Source organism: Patagioenas fasciata, chromosome 12 (genome assembly GCF_037038585.1).
Source record: "Patagioenas fasciata isolate bPatFas1 chromosome 12, bPatFas1.hap1, whole genome shotgun sequence".
In the NCBI taxonomy this organism is placed as follows: domain Eukaryota; kingdom Metazoa; phylum Chordata; class Aves; order Columbiformes; family Columbidae; genus Patagioenas; species Patagioenas fasciata.
In genome coordinates, this window is record NC_092531.1 from 5420929 (window position 1) to 5442446 (window position 21518).

Below are 21518 nucleotides of genomic sequence, written 5' to 3' on the forward strand. Positions count from 1 at the left end.
GAGAGGGAGACAGAAGATCAAGTAATATATCGTTTAGAAGCAGAGTGCTTAGTTTATATTTAACAATTAATAGATGTAAGTAAGAAATTAATTACAACTATGATCAATTATTTCTTAGTATAGATGTATGTAAAAATTACAAAAAATTGTAATCCATATGTAAAAATTATGTGAATATAAGCAATGCAAGAGCATCCGGTCCTTGGAGCACTTACGGAGAATGATTCCCAGAGCTCCCCAGCGCTGATAAAATAAAGAATGCTGTATGACTGACTCTGCTGCGAAGTTTATGTCTTAGTTTTCTCTGTTTCTGTGCAGAATGGAGTGTCTTGGGTCATCCCGCCGCTGGTGCGAAGCCGCAGTCGATGCATCACTGTGCACTTTGGCTAAGATTCAAGAAAGCCCATGGGCTTGCCTGGACTCATCAGCCGCAGCATTGCTGGAATGTGGATATCTCAGCAGGGAGAACGGCTTATCAGGAGAAACACTTGAGATTAACGAGGATTCTGGGTTCCAGGGATAAGAGGTTTTCTGCCCAGAATCCTCGGCAGATGGAGCTGGCAAAGATCTCAAGAGGTTATCCTCTTCAGTGTTCCTTAAGAGCCGTCTGAAGCCAAAAGCTTTCCAAGCTTGACTTCCTTGGAAAAATAGAAAAAGTACAGGATATGTCATGCAAAGTTGCCAGAACCAGCTAAAAATAAACCGTGCTTCTAACATTATTGCTTCCTCCCGCTTGCATGAATGGGAGTGTTTGCTTTCCTTGCAAAGATGTTCCATCTGCTGGGCAGCCAAGGGCTGCTGCATTTCTTTGCTGCCTGTCGGTGTCTTTCCCGGTTTATCTGAGTTGAGCCAGGGTCAAATTAGTGGCCATGAGCCCCCCCCACGGTTACTCTGAGGGCAGGAATATGTGTGTGATTCAAACCGTGATGAAACGCCTTACTCAGGGTTTACACAGCAGTGCAATGCCGGCCGCTGGGCACACTTGTTTAGTCAAAGCACCTCTTTGCACCTCTCCTCTTTGGGGCTTATTTGCAGCCAGCCTCCAAGCCTGACTTGCCGTGCGAACGGTCTGCGTTGTCTGCATCCCAGCTTGGAAGTCGCTGTGAATCCCCACAGCTCTGCAGCAACGTGCAGCCTGGCCCTTTGGCTCCCGAAATTGGAAGAAACACTGGAGGCACCTACGTGGGGCTCAGCTGAGAACTTGGGGCTCTTGCTGCAATTCCTTTGGGTCACAGGAGTCATCTTCAGCTCCCGCAGCACTAAATCTCACTTTCATGATAAACTCTCTTCCCCAATATTGCTGATCTTCAGTCAAAGCTCTGCAGTTGCCCAGATTTCCTCTGTGTGCATCGGACACACCAGGCCAATGGCAGGTGTGTTGGGCAAACCAAAAAAGTGTGTTGCAATTACCATGGGCTTTGCTGTGAAAGTGGCTTCTGTGCTGCTTCGATCTGCTTTTGCGCAGCAGAGGATGCACTGAACATCCCACCCCCAGGCTGCTGCTGTGCCCTGACGGGGAGGGCTGGTGATTTAAAGCGCTTTGGTTCTGTTCTCTTCTCTCCCAGGAGGACCTGATGGGACTGGTTCTTTGTGTCCTCGGCCAACAGGACCCTGTGGCCACACAGCTTCTGCTCCTGCCCTGCAGCAAGATGGTTCCTTGCCAGCGTTTGGGCAGGCAAGTGGCTTTTTGTTGGGGCAGAACAAGTTCCTCTAGCTCTCCCGTTCCTCTCTGCCATGACTATCAGTGCTGTGTCTTCAGTTTTCTCCCCTTCTCTTTCCCGCTTTCCTTCTGGATCAGATTCACTCCACGTCCGTCTGTGTTTTCTCTCCAGCGTGCAGGCTGGCTCTGCTCTTGCTTCAAGACCACAAGGACCTTCTCCAGCTGCTCCAAGTCCTCAGAGATCTTTGTTTAAAACAAGTTTTGAAGCTCTTCCCGTGGTCCATTTCTCTTTGTTTTTCTTCAGGACTGTCTGGCAAGCTGTCTTCCCTGCCAACCAGAGAAAGCTCTAAACAAAACATACTTAGGACTTAGCGGTGCATTCATTTCGTTTCCAGTTATGCTTATGGGCATCCAGGTTTTACTGACCACAGGGATCATTCACATTCCTTCAAGCACGCATCAAGATCGTGCCATAACCATAAGTTGACCTTGCAGAAAAATCCTTATCACCAGAACAGCTTTACTTTGGATTAGCTCCACAAAGATATGTTTCCCTTTTTAGCCAGTGATCGGGATCATTGTTGCCTTGCTGGGTAAGAAGCCGGTGCTTTGTTGACGTGACTGTAACTCAGTTCACTTGTAGCAGTCAAACTCAACATGTATTTTCCTTGTTTGCAAGTTATGAAACACCCTTAGTTACGCTAAAAAGGATTTCCTGAAGTCCCTCTGAAGCTTCTTGCCCATCCCAGTGTAGCAATTCTATTTCTGAGCAGCTAGATCAAATGTTTTCTCTCAGATTTATGCAGAAAATACTAAGATGCCTGTTCAGACCCACCAGCACCTGTCACAACAGTTAGAAAAAGAATCAGTTTTGTCCCCCGCAAAATAAAGAGTCTCTATTACTGAACATAGTAACAGGGCTAGAGCTCAAAATATCTATCAACAATCCATATTTTAATATATTTACTCATACCCTGCCAAAGCAGTTCCTTTGCTGTTTGGGGGGTTTGAGTGACCACCACAGAGCTTGCCCCTGCTCCTTGTCCCCTGAGCACGTCACAAGATGCTCTGCTGGGAAGGCAGACCAAGGAATATATCGGGATACAACATTTCCAACACCCGGACAGCTGGGTGAGGGCAGGAGACGATCCCGCGAGTTTTTGTGGCTCCTGGTTATGAATTTTTGCGCTGTTGTTCTGTTCTGGGTCAAGAGAGCCCTGCGTGTATGTGCCACCACTCACCCAGCCTTTTCTATGGAATGATTTGATCAGTCACATATTTCCTAAACACGTAGTTATGTGAACAGTTCAGATTTATAACTTAATCAGAAGCCATCCTCAGCCGCTGACTTCCTTGTCCACACCTGCTTGTACCCTCACATGCTGATAAGACATTGCACTTCGGATCATCCCATCAATTAATATTTAACCTAATTTTCCCCGGAAGAGTACAGCTCAGGGAATAATCCGAAATGCATTTGTGAGACACACAGCGGTGTGAGCCACCCTTGCAGGCTGCGCCAGGTGCAAACTGCCATGTAGTCACCCAAGACAATTTGGTGGAGTTTTAGGGTTTCTAAGCCAAAGACACATCCTGCAGAAACTTTGCTCTGCTCCATGATTAACTCTCACTTCACACACCCACAACACCCCACGTCAGCCAGATTTGCTAAGCCACAGTGGCAGAGCTCTAAACCTCCACATAAGCATCCAGGACTTAAAACACTGGCTCACATTCACGTACAGAGGGGACTGAATCCAGGGCTGGTGGGAGCAGAGAGCCCTCGGCTCTGGTCCTGCTCCCCAGAGCTTATCAGGAGCAAAACGTTCTCCCAGACATATATGGTTATAAAATAGGTTTAGGAGCAGCAAGACCTGCTTGCTGATGTGTTTTGAAGTCTCCTGTACTGCTTCTTTGCTGGCTCTGACATTGCCACCCCACGACCAGGTCAATCCCACCCAACCACGTCCATGCAACGGCGTTGTTAAGTGTTGCCTGCTCTGATTCCCCTTGGTTTCAAGTACAGTTTTGCTGATTTTATGGCCACCTTTTACTCGAGACACTACCAAATCTGTGGCAGCTCCCTCTCCACCCTTACTACCATTCCTGGGGGACATGCACTAGTATCAGTTCCCCAGACTAGTTAGTCTGCCTGTGTGGACTATAACCAGATCTGCTTCTTGGTCTGATCCAGCACAACATGGCAATTGGGTGTATAATTCAGGAGATTTACCTGGATTAATCATTCATGTTTAATCCGCAACCTAAACCATACAATATCCTACTGAAATTCCCGCCTGAATTAAAATCTGGTATTCACCCTGCACAGATGAGCAAAAGACACCAGCAGTCACATTTTAAATGGCCATAAGAGTCCAATGTCCTCCCATGGCTAATCTGCAATGCATCAAGCAGCAAAATAAAACCCAACTGTCTGACCCTTTTTGGCCCCACAGGAGCCTTACTCATGGAATTAAGATAAGTGGGAGAAAGAAACACAATCACCAAGATCTAACCCCAAAGCGGAGTTAACTTCAGAGCCATGTTGAGGTTGTTCAGGGCCTTGTCCAGACTGGTGGTGATGTTTCCATGGCTGGCAATCCCTTTCCAAGTCTTTGGGCTTGTCCCACAGCTGCACCATGAGGAATTCTTTCCTTTCCTGGAATGTCCCTACTGCAATTTGACCTGTTACCTCTTATCCTTTGGACATCTCAGAGAAGGCTGGATCTGCCTTCTCTTTATTGTCCCTCTACATAACTGAAGGCAGCAATTATATTCCCTGGAAACCTTCTCTTCTCCTGTGGGACAAGTCCAGCTCCTTCAGTATCTCCTCAGATGCCATGTAGTCCGGTCTCAACCATCTTAGTGATGCTCTGCAGGACTTCGCAGTCAACCAAGGCTTCCAACACCCCTCTGGAAGGATATGGACAAAGTCCCGCTGCTACAAACACAGGTGAAATCAAGTGGTCAGTGATGTTACTTCCCCTCCATTGCAACATCCCTTTCTCCGTGTACCACCCGCAAGCTATCTGCATAAACATGATTATCTTCACAGAATCACACGATGTCTGGGTTGGAAGGGACCTGGAAAGCTCATCCAGTGCAATCCCCCCATGGAGCAGGAACACCCAGCTGAGGTTCCACAGGAAGGTGTCCAGGCGGGTTTGAATGTCTGCACAGAAGGAGACTCCACAACTTCCCTGGGCAGCCTGGGCCAGGCTCTGACACCCTCACCCCCAACAAGTTGCTTCTCCTCTTTCAGTGGAACCTCCTGTGTTCCAGTTTGCACCCATTGCCCCTTGTCCTGTCACTGGTTGTCACCCAGAAGAGCCTGGCTCCGTCCTCCTGACACTGCCCCTTTCCATATTGATCCCCATGAATGAGTCCCCCCTCAGTCTCCTCTGCTCCAGCTCCAGAGCCCCAGCTCCCTCAGCCTTTCCTCACACGGGAGATGCTCCACTCCCTTAATAATGTTTGTTGCCCTTCTTGTTCGTGTCTGGCTTTTTTTTCTTTTTTTTTTCTGCTACTTGTCACACACCATGGTACTCGTGTTCAACCCCAGAGACTGTCATTCAAGTGCAGTCAACCGTCTATGTTTTGGGCTTCTAATATTTTTATTTTTCCATAAGAATGGGCCGTGACTTTTGGTGAAGGAAGGACAGAGAAGCTGCCTGAATGCTTTTCAGAGCTTTTCCTAAGTTCATAGAATCATAGAATCATCTTGGTTGGAAGAGACCCTCAAGATCATCAAGCCTAACCACAACCTGAATCTAGCACTAAACCATGTTCCTAAGAGCCTCATCTACATGTCTTTTAAGCCCTCTCTGAAATCATCATTAAGGTGGCAGCTTGAGCCCTCACAGGTCCATGCAGGATAGGTGAGGCCAGATTTGGGGGATCTGTTTCATACCTGGGGGACAGGCTGTGGAGCATCTCCTGTGTGAGGAAAGGCTGAGGGAGCTGGGGCTCTGGAGCTGGAGCAGAGGAGACTGAGGGGGGACTCATTCCTGGGGATCAATATGGAAAGGGGCAGTGTCAGGAGGATGGAGCCAGGCTCTTCTGGGTGACAACCAGTGACAGGACAAGGGGCAATGGGTGCAAACTGGAACTCAGGAGGTTCCACTCGAATATGAGAAGCAACTTGTTCCTGGTGAGGGTGTCAGAGCCTGGCCCAGGCTGCCCAGGGAAGTTGTGGAGTCTCCTTCTGTGCAGACATTCAAACCCGCCTGGACCCCTTCCTGTGGAACCTCAGCTGGGTGTTCCTGCTCCATGGGGGGATTGCACTGGATGAGCTTTCCAGGTCCCTTCCAACCCTGACATCCTGGGATTCTGGGATTCTGTGAAACGGGACAACAGAGCACAAAACGAGTGGGGCTTGGAGGGAGATGTGGATCCACAGAGAGGGGACCCTGGACCATGGTGGGATAGAGACAGCAGGAGAGCTTGCACAACGCACGAGGAAGCTACAGCCTCTCAGGCTATGCGGAAGGTCCAGCTACTTCTCAGCGGGAATCAATACTCCAGGCTCTGGTTGATGGGAGATTTCTGCACTTTGTCCCTCTCTCATGTTGCTTTATTCCCCAGGGTTTGTTTCCTGGGAGCACCTGGGCTTTTTTAGCACCGGCTGCAGTCATTTGTTTGCTTTGCTTTGCAGCCGTATCTAATACATTCCCGTGCCGTCAACCACCAACTTCAACACCAGCAGTACGAAGGAATACTATAAAAATAACCCACACACATCTTAAAACACAAATAACTAAGCACTCTGGAATGAAGCATAAACCACACTTCTTCTGAAGATGAGGAAACACGGGGAAACAAAAACATCAAGTGCGGCAAGGAAGCTGGGTACGAGTTTGTTGCCCTACCCCTCAAGGTTTGTTTGGCAAGTTAATAAAAATGTGTTGACATTATTTCTTGTTAAACAAGGTCACCTATTTACAATAAATTCAGCCACTCAGGGCTATAAATGAATGCTACATCTGACAGGGGAATGAATAACTTCCTCTTCTTGGGGGGTGAAGCTCTGGTTTCTGATGCGATGGGGACCACATTTCTGAGACGGGAGGGCAAGTACTGGCCCCAGTGGAATCTCAGCCCTTGGATAGTGTTAATAGCCCATATGGGCAAAAAAGTTTGAGACTTAAACAAAAACTATTTAGGACATCAGGGTAAAGGCCCATGGGGAAAATACTGAGAGAAGAAACAAGCTCTGAGCAGATGAGATGGATGTTGGTGGTGCATGCTGTGAACATCCCCAGCAGAAGGGACTTGGGTACATCAGGAACAGGGACAGGCCCCTGAATGTTTCCTGGATCCAGGGAGGGTAGGACGTAAAAATCTACCCATCAGGAGCCCTGCTTGGAGACTAAAACATAAAGACAGACAGAAGACAAGTTGTGAGTCAAGTGATGACCGCAGCATCCAGGTTTTTCCTTCCTCTGGCAGCACCAGACACCTGGAGATCTTGCTCAATGCCACCAAGGAGGCCTTGGACGGCACAACAGTTCCCTGATCTGTGGTCCTGCCAGAAAGGTGGACAGCCTAGCAGTGAATCCTCCCAGGAGGGTTTTCTTCCTTGTTTAACCTCATCCTGAGTACACAGAGGTGTGACACTCTTGTCCTTCTCTGCTCTCCTCAAAGGAGGGAAAAGATCAACTACACATCATCTACGGTAATCGTCGGGGTGGATTGCGGCAACACTAATCTGTGCTCTGAGCCAGATGGATGTCAGGAGTAAAGAGCCCTCATGACACACATTTCTGCAGAAAGTAACCAGAGATTGCTCTGAAATTAAACAGACATGGACAAACCCAGGTGCCACCTTATGTCTGGCTGATTGCTGTACAAACCCCCAGTTCCCAAAGCATCAGAAGGACTCGGAGAAGCCTCTCTTACTGATGAGAACGGCAGGATTTGAGGCCAAATAAACTCCTTTCCAAAGGCTGTGGATCTAACAATAGATGTTTGTGTGGTGTTTGCTTGCTGGCCAAACTGCCAACGACTTGAGGAGCAGCTCTGCCAAGGGAAGGGAGCAACCCAAGGAGATCACAACATCGCTGTCCACCTTGACATCTTCAGCCACAGAGGAAACATGGTTCCCATTCATAGAATCATAGAATGTCCTGAGTTGGAAGGGACCAACAAGAATCATCATGTCCCTCTCTTGTCTACTGCTAAATGACTGTTCTCATTGATAAGCCTGAGATGATATCCTAGAGGCAGAAATAGCCTGTCCTACTTATCTTCCATAAAAGTAATGCATAGTTTCTGTCACTTTCTAATGCAAAAACCCTAGAAAAAAAAGTCATTTTTAGGTGGAACAAACACATAACAAAGAAAATATGTGAGAGTTCAGCAGCTTCTTACCTCAAGAGCTGTCTGGAGAAGAACATGGGAACACTAGGAACATCGCACCATTCAGATCTCACCATTGGAGAAGATCTCACCCTTTCCAGTCAACCTCAAATGTTCTTCTTTGCAATGTCCCCTTCTCCTTCAAGGCCTCCTCCTCTCTCTCCTCTCAACTCTTTTGCCTGCTTAGGGTCTTCTGCAGAGTCACAGGCAGTTCCTTGCCCTCGAGGCTAACACCCACCCAGTAAACATCACCCGCTCCCTCATTCCCCACTCCTGCCAGACTTCTTCTCCCTCAAGTTGCCCGTTGGTTCCTCCTGGTCTTGTCATCTACAGCACTGGGCTTCCTGGCTCCACTGCAAGAGCTGGGGCATCCCCGGACCTCAGTGATTCTTTCATGTTACCCGGTGTGGCTGAGGGCTACAAAAAACCCCTCTGCTGTTTCACTCTTTGGTGGTTCTTTACCAGTCTGTAGAGACCATTGATTAGATTTTCTCCATCCACATGTTTTCAACAGTCTTGGAGTATCTCCAGTTTCTGGAAACCACCATGACAAGGTGTTCTGATGTTCCTAATGTTCCCACATTCTCTGGACATCTCTGGAAGTGAGAAGCTGCTGAATTCTCACATATTGGCTTCATTATGCGTTTGTTCCCTCTGACGCTGACTTTTTTCCTAAGGTGTTGATATTAGGAGGCAGAGACTATGCATTACTTTTAAGAAAGGTATGTAGGAGTTGCATACTCACCCTCACACTGTGAGCAGCAGGAATGATCTGGAGCATCCTTTTGGGGCCAAATAACTAAGAGCTGGGTGTGGTTAGAAAAGCGCGCTGGGCTTGGCTTGACCAGCCCACTGTCAACGTACAAATGACATTCCTTCAGAAATACGATGGAAAAGCAGCCGCCAAAGGAGGAGGCTGAGCGTGGAAATCTGGCTTGAGTTGGGCTGAGGAGAAAGCCATGCCAGGATGTGGGAGCAAGAGCCCTCCCAAGGCTGGGCGTGTGCTGCAACCCATCGAGCCACAAGCCAGAGGTGTTGGGCTGCCAGCTGGAATATGAGGTAGATCTTCTGCACCCACCTGAAGACCAATGGGACTGCAACTGATAAATGCTTAGATTATTTCACCATGTGGGCTACAAATGTTCTCCCAGTGGCAGAAGACACTCCTCGGCTGTCACATCTCTGCTGCTGCATGGCTGAAGTGACCTGCATGTGCATGGTGATACATCCTACTCTTGCTCTGAAGATCAATCTAATGGATCATCTCCAAGGTTTGCCCAGACAACTCTCAGCCCTCTGTGATTTGCTTGTCCTAATTTTGCACGTGGTAGAATCATAGAATGGTTTGGGTTGGAAGGGACCTTCACAGCTCATCCAGTCCAACCCCCGGCCATGAGCAGGGACATCTTCACCAGCTCAGGTTGCTCAGAGCCCTGTCCAGCCTGGCCTGGGATGTCTCCAGGGATAGGGCATCCACCACCTCTCTGGCCAACCTGTTTTACCACGCTCACTGTTCCTTTTGGATAGCAGTGAGTGATCGGCTCCTTCCCTGGGGAGCAGCCAAGCCCAGCTGGGGAGAAAGCCCAGGACTAAGAGCCACGACAAGGAGCTGGGAAGCTGCCTCTCCAGAAGAAGCTGCAAGAAGGAGCATGCGCAGGTGTTGGGGTGATTGAGAAGGATCAACGACCTCACACAGAGTTGAGCTCAAAGCCACAGAGCTGACCAAACCCAACTCCGGAAGCAATGACAGCCTCGTGGCCACAAAACTGGAGGAAACTTTGTATAAACTTCTTGTTTTTCTATTCCAGCCTTGCTACTTTGAGTCCCTTTTAGATGAAAAGCGATCTGTTGTAGTTTATACTGGGTTTGCTACACCAGCAGTCTTTGTGGGGATTGGGCAGTCTGAGACCCACACTGAGGGTCTGGCTGACTCAGGGTGGGGACATGCACTGGCAAGAAGTAAAAACCTGGGGCTGAGAAAGAAACAGGATGATGCCTTCAGAAACCCCGTAAAGGCTCCGTTTGACTTGTTTGGTGGATTGGTGGCACAGACAGCAACCGCTCTTTTAGTCCTTGGCAGGTGGCCATCCTGTACGGCCCTGGGGTAAGATGGACAGAGGCCAGCAAGGTGCCAAGTCTGGCCCTGACTTGCAGGCTACAGATAATTAACTGGTCTGTAGGATGCAGAGTACAACCTGTTCATTCCCTTCTGCTTTCCAACATACCAGTTGGCTTACACGTGAGACTTCACGGTTGAGTCACTCGTGTGTTTTCTTCTCTTCCAAAGCAGTGACTGAGCTGGAAGTTGCTGATCCTAGGGAAGCTGGTTTTTAAATTACTAAGCCCATCTCTTGCAAGATTGTGGCTCCCGCGGCTGAGTCCATCACTCCCACTTATCACCATCACATCTGCGTGGCCCAGCAGTCATTGCCCGTTTCTCACGTGCGTTAAAAAGCTGATCATCGCTCCCACGCTGGCAGCGAGGTCTGAGCCGCCGGGTGCCTCTGTTTGCCCGCTCACCGCTTACTGCACAAAACCAACCCGACAGGGCGCTTCAGCGCTTGCCCGGAGTTTGTTTTGCCGACTCACCTTGGCAGAGCCGCACCACTCCTTCCTATGACCTGCTCGTTTCTGCGCACGGGTGTTCTTACGGCGTTAGCCATGATCGCCTCTGCCAACAGCCCAGGGCCAGAGAATTTGTTTTTCTGACATTTTTGTCAGTATGGTTGTCAGATTTTTCAGAAGACTGGTTAAAAGTGCACTTTGGGTTCCCTTGAACTGGTTATTTACAGGTGGCTTTGTGAAGATAATGATGTGCTAAGTAGCCTCAGAGGCGGGGAAAACCACTGCGTTAAAATACAATTAGCTCAGCTCATAAAAGGAGCAGCAAGTATGACAACACCAATTTTCTTATTTTCAGGTGCAAACCTCTCTCTCAATTATGAGTGGCTGGTGATTTAGAACTGCACAAAAGCCATAATGTACTAGTGACTGAGAAAATGTAACTTCAGTCTTGAGTGCGGCAGGATTCAAATCTCAGTCGAAGCGAGCACGTGGCCACGTTCAGCTGTCCTCCAAAGCCTTCATGATCTTGGCGATGGCTCCTTCCACGCAGCACTTTCGGCAGTCAGATTTAAAAGCAACTTGAGTTTTTCTAACATTGTTCCCCCAGCCCTGCTTTGCTAGGGGTTCCAACGCACCCATCCCCAGCTGAGGGGCGGGAGATTTCAACAGGACAATAAAGATGATTTCACAGATGTTCGTCACCACGGGACCTGGCACTCAATAGAACAATCCTTGTTTTTTGTCCGTGGCTTTATCAGAGTTCTTCATACACAGACGCTTCTTGCCCGAGCCTTGGGGCAATTCTCTAGTTAACAAATGGAGATTGCTCTACCAGCTTCTCCAGTGAGAAGTCCTGCAGACCCCGTGTCCTACTGCAGCATGGAAACACCCCTGACACCCGTGATGGCTCCTGTCCCATCAGCGCAGCTGCAGCTCTGCCAGAGGTGAAGTCCACCCTGACCTGGACGCGACCAGGATTGTGTTTCTTAGCTGGGAAGCAGCCGATGGGGAAAGGGAACCCTGTGGTTTTGGAGGAGCAAGGCTGGGGAGAAGCCGGATGCAAAAGAGTTGGTGGTTGGAAGAAAACGGAGCTGTGAATCAATCCTGGGGCCCTCCCACATTGCTGGAAAACTCCAAAAGGCCTCAGCCAAAGAAGATGAGAGGATCCTGGTCTTGCTGTGGGCAAGGATGACTCAAAGGGAAAGGCACGGTGCGGCTTCATGGGTGGAGGATGTTCTCCCCTCCAAGAAGGCAGCACAGGTATTTTTTGTTGCTCCTGTAAGCTGGGCCAAGTTGCCGGTTGTTTTTGTTGGACTGAAGATTGATTTGAGACGCCTGACAGGGGTGATGGTGGATGGGAGGCAGCACCGACCACACGAGTATCTGCTGCTCCACGTCACCATCCAAGCGCTCAGCCTCCCTCAGGTCCCACCGCCTCGAGTCCCCACGGCTCTTCCAAACCCTCCTGCTGCTGCAGGTTGCCACTGTTGGCACTACGATGAGCATCTCCAGGGCAAGCCTTTCACTGTGGTCCTTGAGGCTGACCCACAAGGGTTGGGCTTGGTCTGCTGAGGCAAGCAAGGAGGAACGAGAGCAAGACCAGGGACAACATGAATCACAGAGACACGCTGAATTCCCCGCGGAGCTCTGAAAGTGCTCATCTGTGGCAAATGAAACCCAGTCCTTTAGTTTTGCATTTTTTCACGCTGGAAAGCACCTCCAGTGGCCACCGATGTGCGAGCGGAGCGTGACCTCGGTCCTGCGCTATGCGCCTGACTCACCAGCACGGCTTCTGCTCTCCGCTGCTGATCTTCGTGCAGTTACTAAGAGAAACTTGATTTCAACACACCATGGCACAGAGAGGGGGTTTTGTTCTAAAATGAGGAAAACACATATTCGATTTTACTTTTCTATATTCATCTTCTTATAAGATTAATTTCAATGACCTTATTTAGAACTGAATTGTCCCTGTAGCATTTCCCTGCCAAAATGCTTTGTCGTTTGTTAGCCTGAGCTTTGCTCCTAACGATGGCAGTCACACAAGCATCAGTGCTGCTATAATGTCTGTATTTGCTCTTCCCTAAAAGAACATTTTCAGAATTATTTAAGGCAGCTCACCATTTTTCTCCACAAAGATTTAATACACATTTTAATAGTGACCAGAAATATCCACGGTATCGGGAGATCCTAGAAAAAGAACAAAAGAGTGGGATGCATGTGATGGGGAGAGGGGATATGGAGATCTGTCCAAAATCCATGGGAGGGAGAGGTACATGACAGCACTTTTGGGTGCTGGAGATGAGTGTGCACATTTCTCTAGCCCTGTAATCTCCACAGAGCAGGTTGGTTTTGCTCGTGTTTGCTCTAAGGCTCTGCTTCAAGCAGCAGTGGGATTCCTGTGGGCAAGTCAGGACACCTCAAGGTACATCTCTGCAGGTGGAAACAAAGACAGGCAAATGCTTGCTTGATACCAGTTCTGCATTTCTGAGAAGTGTCTGCCCTTGAGATCAGTTACCAGGTGAGAATCGGGCCACACATGGCTTGTTGGGTTGACATGGAGCTGGTTTCCCCCAGTCGGTTCCTCTGTTCCATCTGGGATGGTTTTGTGGATCATCTTGTCCAAGGAAAATCACGCATCCCTGCTCCGTTATCTCAGGAAGGGAAATGTCTTCTCTCCACAATCTCTCCTTTATCACAGGCTCTGGAGATGATGTTCCTCATAGTCCTCAACAGTGCTCTATCACTTGGGTTTTCTCCTGCAACTGTCCCAAAATGCTTTCTTGCATCCTGCCTTGTCCATGTAAGGTTATACTGGCAGGAAAAAACATGAATTTAAATGGAAGGAGTTATAACCATATGATTTTCCACAGCTTACTGCAAAAAAAGCATTAGATGTGGTGGCTCAACTCTCCCCTTTCTCATCTTGAGTTTGACTTTGGCCAGTTCCTCTCTGTCCTTTGGATCTGCTGATACTCCAGATCTGACACGGACTTTGTCCAGAAATGGAAGATCCATAGCTCTGAGTACCCCACTCAGAAAACCACGAGAAAACCCATTTTGTGTTTTTCCAGGGCTCACCCAGCACCGTTCTCTGTGAGTCTCACCAGCGTTTGATGCCACTTTCAGCTCAGGAACCTCCCACGTTTCGCAGCTGATCCGGTACGCAAACACACACCTCTGGGAGATCGCCTTTCTCTTAACCGCAGCGTATTTTCTTTAGATACCCAAGGTTTACTTAATGGCTTTTCATTTGTGTGTGTGTTTGTAATAACCTTTTTTAAGATTATAAACTGTTTTAAAAGCTGTTAGCTTCCAGTTTTCTTTTATACAGCGCTTTCTCCTAAGGGCAGGTGCAATGAGAAGTGAACACCAAGACGTGCTTGAACACTAAGAAATGCTTAAACCCTCTGGAAAACATCAGTTGCATTCAGTGAGTATAATAAATGTAATCCTGAACACAATAGGTATTTTTTGTTCTGAGCTAGAAACTTACTTTTTAAAGGAAAAAATGTGCTTATCCACATGTATTAAGTGATAAATTGCTTCCTACTGATTGTGGGTAGAGACTTAGCCAGAGTCATCTCATCTCCTCTGCAATGTCCCATACATCGCAAGAATCAGAGGAGGTTTGAGGGAGCTCTGGAGGTCTCGTCCCACCAGGAGTGTGTGAAGGTCTCCAAGGATGGAGATCCCAGTTCTCTGTCCCGTCCCGTCTCCAGCAGCTCCACCACTCTCCATGTCAATTTTTTCCCATGGATCTGGCTGGAATTTCAGCCATTTTCCCAAGGGGGCTGTTGGTTGTTCCCCAGCCACAGGACCTCTGCATCACAAATTAAAAAATCATCATTTTAAGCTGTTGAATGTTAATAAAGGATTTTTAGCCTTAGTTAAATACTAAAACAGTTTTTAACATTCTGCCAGCAAGATGTTTTTCCATATATTTGATGCAGGTTTCCAGTGTCTGTATAATAAAGCCAATCTATAACATGAACTCAGCACGTCTTCCAAAGAGATGCCCTTGTAACCTTTCAATCTGTAACAAAGACAAATTTTTCAGATTTTTCTTTTTTTTAGAAAATAAACCAAGGCAATAGGCCCAATGGTCTCCAGGGTTTGGAGGTAAGCCTTTTTTGTATATATTAAGAAAAGAAGTCCATATCCAACTGCTCAGTTCAAGGCAATGAACCTACAGGCAATGTACCTACAGGTGGCAACTTCCATGGAAAAGCAGTATTTCCTTACTGAGTAACAGCTCATATCTAAGCGCCTATAACGGAGGAGTAACCCAAAAATGTGCATATTTAATTAAACTTTAATAGAATTTTATCTTATTTGGTCCTTGTCAGCATTTTGATGTGCTCAGGACACAAGTGCAAGGGCTGGTTCAGGAACAGGGTAGTCCTGACCTGTGGTCAGTGATTTGTCCTGGACTTGTTTTCTTACGGAAATGAGCCATTAGGCAATTAGGCCAGGTGGTGATTCCCATTCCCAAAGGTCTCAGCTGCTTCCCCTGTGAAGCCCTCATCGCAACTGGTCTTAGAATCATAGAATCATTTGGGTTGGAAAAAGCCCCTCAAGGTCATCGAGTCCAACCATTACCCACTCCTGGCACTGCCCCATGTCCTGAGAACCTCATGTCCGTCTGTCCAACCCTCCAGGGATGGTGACTCCAGCACTGCCCTGGGCAGCCTGTTCCAACGCCCAGAAACCCTTTCCGGGAAGAAATCACTCATGATATCAAATCTAAACCTCCTGTGGCGCAACTTGAGGCCATTTCCTCTCATCTTTCATTCATCCAAGAATGAGGATAAAAACCAAGAGGTTTCTGTTGAGTGTCGTAGCCCCACAGACAGAGCAGTGTACTTCTGCAGAGGTGATGGGTTCCCACCAGCTGGTCAGGGACCCAGAGTGCATTTCTCCAGATGGAGGTGACTGTGGGGGTGACAGCTGCTTCCCAAAGCCACAGACATCTCCTGGACAGCACAAGGACCACAAGCTCACACCCTTGTGCTGCAGCATCTCGGGAAGGAAAACTGATCCCAGGGATCTGCCTCCACTCAGGTCCCACTGCCTGCTCTTCACTCCTGTATTTTGGAAGTGGTCCTCTGGTGCAGAAACCATATTTCCTCATGGTGTGGGTTTGGCAAGCAAAAGCACTGGCTGCAGGTGACTGCCAGGAAGGCGGGTGAAGGCATGAAGCTTCCTGCAACGCAGGGATGCCTCATCAGGCTGTCCATCAACCCCTCCGGCGCCCCACCGAGCCAAGCACGCGGAAGCAGCGCTCGATGTGTTGACTTTGGCCAAGGATGGCACCCATGGCTCAGCTGGTCTGCATGAGCAGGACCTGTTCCCAAGGTCAGACGCTGAGATGAACCACTTGGCATCCACCTGCGCCAACATGGCCACCCTGCAGCACAGGGACCTCCTGGTCCCTGGCAGGGAGGAGGTGGCAGCTACTTGGTCTTCCTGGAGCTGGGTAGCCGTGATGCGTCTTGCTTGGGGGAGCAGGACATGACCCAGCTCAGGCTGAAACAGGGGCCATTGTGGAGAGAGCAGAGCGGACAGCCTCTCCCAGCCGTCTGCAACATTCAGGTTCTTCTGTCAGAGCCCCTCTAAGCTCACGCGTTCCCTGCAGCTTTCTCTCCCTGAAGGCCATATACAAGTCGCGACCACTGCCGCTGGTGCTGAGAACTCACAGTAACCTGAAGGTCAGTGACAACAAGATGTGAGTTGTTTCTCCATGCAGGGCAGCTCTGTCCCACTTCCAGGGAGGCAGCATGAAGTACCATGGTCCAGACCTCTGTGCCTTGGGGAAACATCCAGAAAAGCTGGCTGCAGGAAGATTTCCAGCACTTGCTATAAGTATCTGTGATTTCCAAGCTGGAAACACCCAACAGGCAGTAGCGTGAGCTGAGGCCTTGTCACAAACCCAAGGCACCAGTCCCTGAGGCCAGCAGGTCACAGCATCACAGGCTGGTTGGGGTTGAAGGGACTTCTGTAGATTCCCCAGCCCAGCCCTGCTCACGCAGGGTCACCAGAGCAGATGACAGAGGTGAGTCCAGGCGGGTTTGAATGTCTCAGAGAAGGAGACTCCACACCCACTCTGGGCAGCCTGGGTCAGGCTCTGGCACCCTCAGAGTAAAGAAGCTTCTCCTCATGTTCACATGGAGCCTCCTGTGTTTCAGTCTGTGCCCGTTGCCCCTCACCCTGGCGCTGAGGTCTCCCATAGCACCCTCTCAGATCAGACCCTGTTTGCATTCTGGTGGGGCTGGCAGATCTCCTGAGAAACCCCAGCACAACCCATGTGAGCTCAGCCCACCACTGGTGGTGGACAGAAGACTGTCTTTGCTCTCTTTGCCAGCAGAGAAGGGAAAGCCCCTGCAGAGGACAGCAGGTACCCACCTCACCAAGAGAGCAGGAGGGGGACCATGTTGTCACCTATAGACCCTTGAGCAACCACCCCAGTCCTCAGCAGGATGCCAAGGAAAGCCAAAGGAGAAAGGGCACATGTTGGCACAAGCAACCATCCTCCTCTTGCCCGTGGAAACTCCTGGGTGAGCAGCATGGAGATTGGGTCCCCCAGAGAGCTTCAGGAATTCCCACTCGGTACTATGGTTTCAAGGAGGATGGATGGAGTGTGTCAACCAAAATGAAGCCCAGGAGATGAAGCCCACCACATAAGGAGTGCTTGGGCTGCTGTGCCTCGAGTGTGGGAAGGGGAAAGCTGTGGATTCCTGCAGCAGGACAGACACCCTTGAGACTCCAAACTATCTGCATCAGAGAGGAGAAGCTGGGATTTCTTCTGAGAGTGCCCCAGACCAAGGGAGTAGAGCATTTTGGGTGTATTTGGAGACACTTCTCACTTTTTTGAGGTGTGGTTGTTCTCCTGCTTTCCCTGTCCCAAGGGTTTGGTTTGCTGCAGCAGTTTCTTTCTTCTTGGTCATAGATTCATAAAATGTCCTGAGTTGGAATGGGACCCACAAGGATCATTGAGCCCAACCGGTCTCCTGCCCAGTCTGCTCAACTGCCCTACAGTCCATGCCGGCCTGAGATTGGCAACTCTGGCGGTGGCCTCTGCTCCATCCAGGCACCCCAACGTGCTCCGTGCCTCCCGAGCTGGTGTCCCAGTGCCATCTGCTGTCTGCCCCAACACCACCGTAGGTTGTGGTGGTGCTCCCACCCATCACAGTCCTCAGCCTCACTTGCAAAATAGAGCTGGACCAGGTAGGCCACTGTCAAGCCTGGATGGACCTCCCTGCCCTGGTGAAGAGCTGGATGTGTCATCACTGTGTCATCAGCTAAGACTGTGATAAATTTTCTTCTTTTTTAGTTAAATGAGTCATACCAGGAGCTATGCCTGGGCAGAGGCACCCAGAAGAGGGACTTCTCCAGCCTCGGGGGTTTTCCCGGCTCAGCTGGACCAAGCCAAGACTGGCCAGAGTCAGTGCTGGTGACGGTCCCACCATGGTCAGCCTGGGCTGTGGACACCCCCCTCCTCAGCAAGCACGCTTATATTCAGCGTATTTTTGCTAAAAATGCTATAGCTGACCAAAAAAATTAGAAAGGTTTTCCTCTTATTAACTTAATGCAGAGATTCTTTGACTAAAGCACCTGAGCCCAAGGAGGAGAGGAAGGTGCAGGCCAACATCTGTGCATGTTTTCTGCGCTGTCCCAAGCGGCAGCCTCCCGTTCAGCTCGGGAGAGTGTCCTGGTTTCGTGTGCTCAGGTCTCGGATGCCACCTCCTGGCTTTCCCACCGAACTGTGCATCTCCAAAGCGCCGTGACCCAACAGAGCCGGAGCACCTTCCCCATCACACTACAGAAAGATAACAAAGCCATGCGAAGCCTTTATGGGTTCAGAGCAGCTTTTGTTCTTTGAGGATCTGACCCCATCCCACGTATTTTTGGATCAGAATGGAGGTAACTCCTGTAACTAATAACCCTCCCGTCATTCGCTCGCTGTTACATAAAAGGCTTTTGTGCAGGATCCATCACGGCAGCACCTGGACCCCTGAAGCCCCCCTGGGCTGTGATCCATCACTTTGGTCCAGGTCCAGATACCTCTCCCTTTTCACCAGCAGATATTGTGCAGGTTGTATCAGTATTTTTTCCCTCCAAACTTATATGACCCCCTGTGCTGTTGTATCGATATCACCTTGTCCCTCTGTGCTCGCTGTTTGGGGTTTGGGAATGCTCTTTCCAAGTCCCTACAGTCTTCTTGCCCAGTTGGGGAATAACTGAAGTGGGTGGTTGGCAGGGGATGGCAAAGGTGTTTTTGGAGCCGTCAGTGTGGCAATACCCAAGCACAACTCCTGCGAGGGGGCACTGTGTGGTAAGGAAATGCACAATGACGCACCGGCAGCGTGCTCTCTCCTCCCTGCTGCTTCTCCGTCATTTCCCAGCTCTTTCTGCCCTCCCGGTGATGTTCCCGGCCTGGTTAAGCCAGAACCTGCCAGCCAAACCGGCCTGTTCCAGAGCTATGTTACCAAGTCCATGCTTGGCCATTCATTTTATTTGGCTACAAGTCACAACTGGGCTGGGGCTCCACAGAGCTGGGACGTGTGATGCTCCCCAGCACAGCAGAGCTGCTCTTCAACCCCACGGGGCTGGTCTGGTCCATGCACATTTGCCAGGGAAATCCCAGCAACAGGACGTGAGCTGCAGCTTCGTGAAAGTCAGCTGGGAGTGGCAGCTGCTCGAGCCAGAAATTTCGGTGGTTTCTGGAGCCATCTGAGACATGGTTCACAGAATCCCAGAATGTGAGGGGTTGGAAGGGCCTGTAAAGCTCATCCAGTGCAATCCCCCCATGGAGCAGGAACACCCAGCTGAGGTTCCACAGGAAGGTGTCCAGGCGGGTTTGAATGTCTGCACAGAAGGAGACTCCACAACCTCCCTGGGCAGCCTGGGCCAGGCTCTGACACCCTCACCCCCAACAAGTTTCTTCTCACATTCAAGTGGAACCTCCTGTGTTCCAGTTTGCACCCATTGCCCCTTGTCCTGTCACTGGTTGTCAGCGAGAAGAGCCTGGCTCCATCCTCCTGACACTGCCCCTTTCCATATTGATCCCCAGGAATGAGTCCCCCCTCAGTCTCCTCCAGCTCCAGAGCCCCAGCTCCCTCAGCCTTTCCTCACACGGGAGATGCTCCACTCCCTTCAGCATCTTGGTGGCTGCGCTGGACTCTCTGCAGCAGTTCCCTGTCCTTCTGGAACTGAGGGGCCACAACTGGACACAATATTCCAGGTGTGGTCTCCCCAGGGCAGAGCAGAGGGGCAGGAGAACCTCTCTGACCTACTGACCACCCCCTTCTAACCCACCCCAGGTCCCATTGGCTTCCTGGCCACAAGGGCCCAGTGCTGGCTCATGGTCACCCTGCTGTCCCCAGGACCCCCAGGTCCCTTTCCCCTACACTGCTCCCTAACAGGTCATTCCCCAACTTACACTGGAACCTGGTTGTGGCTGTTAATGTCTGCCAAAGGTGCCAACAACTGAGAGGACATCAGTGGTCAGAGCAGCTGGGTAGAGTTTAGCTGGAGGAAGGAGGCCACCAGAAATAAAAACCAATAATATACTGGATGGATTTTTAAGGTGTACAGTGTGGGAATTAGTAGTGTCATGCTTTTTCAAGGTGTAGGTGAAATCTTAATAGTGATTTTTGCAAGTCTTTCTGTTGGCTGAAAAAAACGATGAGATAATATAAATAACAAACTTGTGCTCTTATAGAGGTTGTGTCTTGTATCCTTTAAAGGTGAGAGATTTTTTAAAAGTCTCAAAAGAGAGGCTTAGTATTTGTTACCAAAAGTACTGGGGACAAAAGAAGAAAACGATCTTATTATTTTGTAGGTGACTTGCTTAAATCGGTAGCTACTCTATAAAACTCAGAACAGAACAGCACAATATTAAACACAGTTTTTAGAGTACTGCGCAAGTTCTTGCAGAACTTGGGTTTCTAAGAATGTTTTGCTGGCTACTCCGGTAGTGGAGGTGGTACCTGATACGCAGACTAGGAAACCAACTGATAATTTATCATACAAGACACTATTTATTGTTGTTCAGAGTGATTGTTTAACTCTCGTCTTCAGACGTTGTTTCTGATTAATGATATATTGAAGTTTTTGTCTATGTAAAATTCCAGCTATTTCTAAATATTACCCTTTACAGAGTGGCTGAAATTCAATCTTAGACTAGATATTCACACCTCTAATTATGTTGGCGATGAACAGACAGTTTTTGGGAAGCTCCAATGCCGTGATGTGAGTGTTTTCTACCAGTGTAACTCTTCATCCAGAAGGTCAGGCTGGAGCTGCAGCGACGAGGTGATGTCGGTTGCGTCACACTGGTTCCACAGGCGATGGCGTTTGGGGAACAGCTGGCAGCTGTACAGTTGTACCTTGGCGTGTTTCTCACTTGTCCTTTAACAATGAAATCCAAGATGGGCAAACAGGACTGAAGGCAGAGCTCAGGTGTGGAGACACCCCTGCTTCTGTCCTTGGAGACCGATGTCCTCCAGCCAGAGGACAGAATGGGATCCAACGGGGAAAGCCTGCAGCCCGAGCGGGGACGGATGCCTCGGGAGGGGAGCTGGTGGCAGCGGCTGTGCTGCCCGTGCAGACCAGCAGGTGGAAGTTGCTGGGGTTTGCAGGAACCATTTCGATCCTTTGCAGAAGCCAGTTGAACCCTCACCGGTGTTAGCCACAGAAACGGGTTAAAGGATCACACAACCTGCCTGACCGAGCTGCGTCCGGGTACCCTTAACCGTCTGCAAGGGTGTGCAGGGCCATGAGGAGAGCGTCGGCTCTCCCGACCTCGAGGACCGGAGCTCTGCGATCCCTCGTGACCAGCGGGTCCCTGGATGGGTGACCACAGGTGTTAGATGACCTGTCCCCCTCCACGGCAGTTTGTCCAGCATGGTCGTGCCGAGAGGCCTTTTTCCCTCAG

At 49.6% G+C, this 21518-nt stretch overlaps 1 protein-coding gene across 1 annotated transcript in view; it reads left to right on the forward strand.

Annotated features, from left to right (window-relative positions):
• The window catches only part of SEC11A (SEC11 homolog A, signal peptidase complex subunit), a 135614-nt gene that overhangs the window by 93441 nt on the left and 20655 nt on the right, over window positions 1-21518 (forward strand). The gene's annotated exons all lie outside the window — the stretch shown is intronic.